This window comes from Zea mays, chromosome 8 (assembly GCF_902167145.1).
Source record: "Zea mays cultivar B73 chromosome 8, Zm-B73-REFERENCE-NAM-5.0, whole genome shotgun sequence".
In the NCBI taxonomy this organism is placed as follows: Eukaryota; Viridiplantae; Streptophyta; class Magnoliopsida; order Poales; family Poaceae; genus Zea; species Zea mays.
In genome coordinates this window covers 163,314,782-163,320,963 of record NC_050103.1, presented here as the reverse complement: position 1 = coordinate 163,320,963, position 6,182 = coordinate 163,314,782, and positions in this window count along the sequence as shown.

Genomic DNA, 6,182 nt, shown 5'->3' with positions numbered 1-6,182 from the left:
TGTTGTCGGTGTTTCGACCCCGGGGTCCCTGGACCGACGAGTAAATTGTCGCTGCGTGTCCCAGCCCAGATGGGTCAGCGCAAGATGGAACACAAGGGGGAAAAGTTGCGGCTCGTGTTATCCTGCGCCCAGGGCGGATGCGCTTGCAGTAGGGGGTTACAAGCGTTCGCGAGGAGAGAGAGAGAGAGAGAGCCTGTTCGTCAGCTCGTCCTCTCGCGTGGCCACCTTTTTCGTACGAGGGCCCTGGACCTTCCTTTTCTAGATGTAAGGAGAGGGTCCAGGTGTACAATGGGGAGTGTAGCGATGTGCTAACGTGTCTAGCAGAGAGGAGCCAGAGCCCTATGTACATGCCATCGTGGCAATCGGAGAGGTGCTAGAGCCCTGTTCATGTGATGTCGTGGTCGTCGGAGGAGCGCTTGAGCCCTGTAGAAGCACAGCTGTCGGGGCTGTCGGGTCCTTGTTGACGTCTCCTTGCTTCCGTAAGGGGCTGAGAACCGCCGTCGTCATGGGATCACGTGGGGTGCCATCATTACCTGTTCACCGGGGCGAGCCAGATGGGACGCCGGTCTTGTTCCCCGTAGCCTGAGCTAGCTAGGGGTAGGGTAATGATGGGCCCCCTGTAACGTGGTCGGTCCGAGCCCAAGGTCAGGCGAGGCGGAGACTCCTCCAAGGTCGAGGCTGAGTCCGAGCCCTGGGGTCGGGCAAGGCGAAGTCCGTCGTCCGAGGTCGAGGCTGAGTCTGAGCCCTGGGGTCGGGCGAGGCGGATACCGTCTTCCGAGGTCGAGGCTGAGTCCGAGCCCTGGGGTCGGGCGAGGCAGAGACCGTCTTCCGAGGTCGAGCCTGAGTCCGAGCCCTGGGGTCGGGTGAGGCGGAGACCGTCTTCCAAGGTCGAGGCTGAGTCCGAGCCTTGGGGTCGGGCGAGGCGGAGCTTCCTATGGCGCCTGAGGCTGGACTCGGCTGTTGTCAGCCTCACCCTGGCGAGTGGCATAGCAGTCGAAGCAGGGCAGGCGGTGCTGTTTTCCCGTCAGGTCAGTCAGTGGAGGGGCGAAATGACTGCGGTCACTTCGGCCCTATCGACTGAGGAACACGCGTCAGGATAAGATGTCAGGCGATCCTTGCATTGAATGCTCCTGCGATACGGTCGGTTGGTGAGGCGATCCGGCCAAGGTTGCTTCTCCGCGAAGCCTGCCCGAGCTGGGCCTCGGGCGAGTCGAAGGTGCGTCCATTGCTTGAGGAGGCCTTCGGGCGAGGCGTGAATCCACCTGGGTCTATTGTTCCTGCCCGAGGCTGGGTTCGGGCGAGGCGAGATCGTGTCCCTTGAGTGGACGGAGCCTTGATCTGTATTGCGCCCATAAGGCCTTTGCAGCTTGTGCTGATGGTGGTTACCAGCCGAGTTTAGGAGTCTTGGGGGGTACCCCTAATTATGGTCCCCGACAGTAGCCCCCGAGCCTCAAAGGGAGTGTTGGTACTCGCTTGGAGGCTTTATCGCACTTTTTTGCAAGGGGACCGACCTTTCTCGGTTACATTCTGTTCCGACGGGTGCGCGCGAGCACACCCGCCGGTTGTAGCCCCCGAGGCCTCGGAGGAGTGGTTTGACTCCTCCGAGGTCTTAGTGCCTTTCGTGACGCCTCGGCCGGTCTGGTTGTTCCCTCATGCGATCTGATCGTAGTCCGGGTGCATGGTCAGGTTCCGAGTTCTCGGGCTGGTATGTTGACGCTGTCAACGGTTTGGCCGGAGCCGGGTTTGCGAGAGCAGCCCCCGAGCCTCCACACAGAGCGAGAGGACGGTCAGGGACTGACTAAGCTTTTATCATACGCCCCTTCGTCGCCTTTCCGCAAGGAGGAGGGAGGGGAAGCGCCATGTTTCCCTTGGAGGGCGCCGAACATGGTGTCTCCAGTGAGTTGCTAACGGGTGATCCGAGTGGACGCCCGTGCCCCGTTCGATAAGGGTCGGCTAGTGGCCCAGAGGCGTGCTCCAAAAGTACCTGCAGGTGATTTGCCGGACCCGGTCCCGTTTGATAGGGTCCGAGGGCTCGATGCCTCCCTCTGATGGGATTCCATTACAGAATCGCTCCTGCTGGTCTCGGAAATGTCCTAGGGTACCTCGGGAGCGTAGCCCGAGCCTTGGCCATGTATCGGACGTACCCAGAGTCATCCCTTGCTCTGCGTGTTCTAAGGCGGCTGTCGAACCCTTCGGGGGGCCAGCCTTCGAACCCCTGATCAGTAGTGGGCGCGGAGCCCGAGTGGCCTGAGGCGGCTGTCTAACCCTTCCGAGGGGCCATCCTTCGAACCTTTGATCAGTAGTGGGCGCGGAGCCTGAGTGCTCTGGGGTGGCTGTCAAACCCTTCCGAGGGGCCAGCCTTCGAACCCCTGATCAGTAGGAGGGCTCGGGGCCCGCTTCCTTCGCAGAGAAGGATCCCTTTCGGAGTATCCCCTTTCCCGGTCCCTGTAGCAAGAGAGAGAAAGGGGAAGAGGAAAAGGATACGAAATTGAACGATGTGGCACACCTTTTTTGATGCGGTCATTATGGCGGAGGTGAAGCGTCATCCGCTTCGCCTGCCCTGCCGTGGAGTCAATGCGACGGGACGAGTGGTTCGCGGGGCAGCAGTTGTGCGAGCCGTTCGAGGGACGGAACACGGGCGCGTCGTCTTCACGCCGTGGTAGAGGGCTCCCCTGCTGCCCCAAGAGGGGACGTGAGCCTGCAGACGATTTGACTGCTGCTTCCTCCCGCCTGCTGCCGCCATTACTATCGGTCCACTTTAGGCCATATCGACCATCGCGCCTTCTCCCGCGGCTGACTGACCCATGACCGATGCGCTTGGTCGGCACTGCTGGGCCGTGCGCAGGGTTGCCTCGAGTCGCGACACTGGTTTCGCAGTCGAGGAGGCGCGGCATTAGCGCAAGTGGCGGTGGAGTTTTTCGCACGTAGTAACTATCGCACCAGTTACATGACGTGTGGGCCTGGGCCGCCATGCTGGATGCGTCGAAGTCGAAAGGGCGCATCCCCTTGGTGCAGTTGCATGCCGTCTGCATGGCGGTCCGCCCTTTCACCCGCTGGTTTAGGCGAAGATGGAGGAGTACTTGTAACCGTTGGGCGGTTACACGCCCCGCGCGCGGCGGTCTGGCTGCTTCTGTCCCAGGCCAGCTTGCATGACGCGTGGGACCCAGCCCCCTTATCGTAGGGGGAGGACCTTGGAGCGTGTTGGTGAAGACTTAGTCCGCGACGCCTGGGGACGCAAGTGGGGAGAGTCGCCTTTAAAAAGGGGGCAACCCCCTTGGGTGGCTGCCATGCCTTCGCACTCCCCTCATGCATTGCGCCCTTCCACCTTCCGAGCCCCCGGATGGGGAGCGCCCGTGTTGCTTTCGTCTTGCTGTTGTTGGAGGAGCGCAACCTCATGGAGGTTGGCACCTTTCAGCCATCGCTCGGCTTCAAGGATTTTCATCAGGCAGCCCGGCTGCATCCCCTCACCAATGGTCACCCAAGACGGTGACCACCAGTTTGATGGTGGGGAGAAGCAAGCCAGGCTGCGGCCTCTGCCCCGCCCTCAGCTTCAAGGATCTTCATCATCCTTGCTGGGGAGGAGGGTGAGGCGAGCCGGGGCCTGCCTTCGCGTGGGCTGGCGTCCCGCTTCTTCCTCCGGCTTCTGGGGGTGGAAACCATCCTCCAGCTCTGCGGAGGAGGCGTCCTCCAGCCATGCCGGGGAAGGCGAACTGCTGCTGCCCAGCCAGGGTGTAGCATTGAGAGCACCTAGAGGGGGGGGTGAATAGGTGATCCTGTAAAACTTGAAACTTAACTCACAAAACTTGATTAGGAGTTAGCACAAATAATGCCAAGTGGCTAGAAAGGAGTCTTAGCAAAACACAATAACCACAAGAAGATCAATCACAGATAGACACAGTGGTTTATCCCGTGGTTCGGCCAAGTCCAACACTTGCCTAGTCCACGTTGTGGCGTCCCAACGGACGAGGGTTGCAATCAACCCCTCTCAAGTGGTCCAAAGACCCACTTAAATACCATGGTGTTTTGCTTTGCTTTTCTATACCCCGTTTGCGAGGAATCTCCACAACTTGGAGCCTCTCGCCCTTACACTTTGATGATCACAAAGAAGCACGGAGTAAGGGAGGGATGAGCAACTCACACAAGACACAAAAATCACAGCAAATTGTTAGAAATATGCCCTAGAGATAATCATAGAGATGAGCATATTTCTTTGTATCCATGATATATATATTGCTTAATTGAATATCCATGGAAGGCACCTTGTATTGATTAGCAATTATGTGAATTGTTTGTGAGATTCTTTACTTATATGGTTATTCTAAATGATGTCCCTAGTCAGAGTCGATGACTAGCACATGTATTAGTTGATGACTACATTTCACAAGTCATGAACATGGAGATGTTAAACTAATAATGTGGGCGCATGTATGACATGAGGCTGGACCGACCCAACGTGAGATATTGTAATATAGTTCTCTTCTTGCAACATGAATAATGTATCCTTAGACTTGAGATTGTCGCATGTTCTCAAGATGTGAATTGACTTACTTAGGGACTATCAAACGCTATCTTGTAACTGGGTAGTTATAAAGGTAGTTTTGGGTTTGTCAAGAAGCATGCTGTGAGGCATGGTCAGTCAAGATGGAATTTGTCCCTCTCTTTGTGAGAGAGATATCTCTGGGCCCCTCGAGTGATTGGATCAAGAAATGCATGGCCGTGCTAGGGTTAAGAGTTAACCATTGAAAGGATTCCAATTCACAGTATCGAGAAAGAGAGGTCAGCTTAGAGCCAGACCAAATATCGTGAGACAAAGGGAACAGCATGTACGTAATGTCGCAATGGTTCGTCTGATATGATCTTTGCGTACACATAGGAGTTGACATGTCTTGCTAGAGGCCACTGTCAATTATTGGGCCAAGTAAGAGTACTCGGGCTATGTCTATTTGTACGTGAACCTATAGGGTCACACACTTAAGGGGAAGGAAGCCTAATTCGGATTAGATCCGAAATTAGACTGGGCTTTAGGGTTAATGATGGGCCTCGGCGTCAGAAGCCCACCATAACGCCTATATAATGAGGGGCGGGGGCGCGGTTAAGTGATAACCTAATTCGCCACCAGCGAACTAACAGCCGCCGCCCACCTCTCGCCCTCGCCAAGCCGCCGTCGCGAACCTAGCAGTTCGGTACGCGGCGCTTCCTCCCTGTATGTGTGGATACCTCGGAGGTGCTGCATCTGGAGCACTTGGACGAACCGTGCGAGGACGTGAAGGACGCCGGCGTCTGCACGGCACTGCTCGACGCGTTCGTCTACATCGAGACGTCTTCCGCTGCTCTGCGCGTCTAGTGGTAATTCCATGACCTATAACCGCAGTAGTTCTTGGTATTATGGGGTTGAAAATTTTGTTTTGCGCTAGTGTAGCCTCCCCGTAATCCTCCAGTGGTATCAGAGCCAGGTTCTGCGTAGTTTTAGGTCTGGATCTAGGTTCATAAGATGGATCTACTTGATGCACGGTTTGATTAGATCAATTGGTAATAAAGGGTTGAAGTAGATTACATCGGATATGACTGGAGAGATCAGTTCGTCCTTCTCTGTTGTATGCGCGACTTGCCCCTACCGGCTGGAATCACCATCGGGGCTAACTGCGTACACAACCAGCAGATTGACGTAACAGATCAACGTCATGAGTGTAATCTTCTTCGGGTCGAAAGTCTCGGATTTGGGTTGATTTGATCAACCGCATGAGATTTCCAGTGGAATTTCCATACATACGATGCATGGAATCCTGTGAGGTTTTCAGGGCGCCGTGGCTATCTGCTGAAGTGGCGAACGTATAGAAACGTGTTTGTCTAACCTGTTTTTGCAGGACATCTTGTGATCGGTATGGCTATTGTGTATATGATGCATGTTAATAAATTATTCATGACCTGCGTGTCGTGACCAGGGCAATACGGCTGGAGCCACATGTATTGTCCAAATTTAATGTAATGACCTGCGTGTCAACATGTGATGATCCAAAGCGTATATGTAATTTTTTTACCAGCATACGTTAGATAGGTCTTGAAGGACTCATCACCTGGAGGATGGCATACCTATATCATGGAGATGGAGATCATCGTGATGGACAGATTATTGGAGATGGGGATCACCATGTGAAAGCAAGCCATACCGAATCACAACTGTT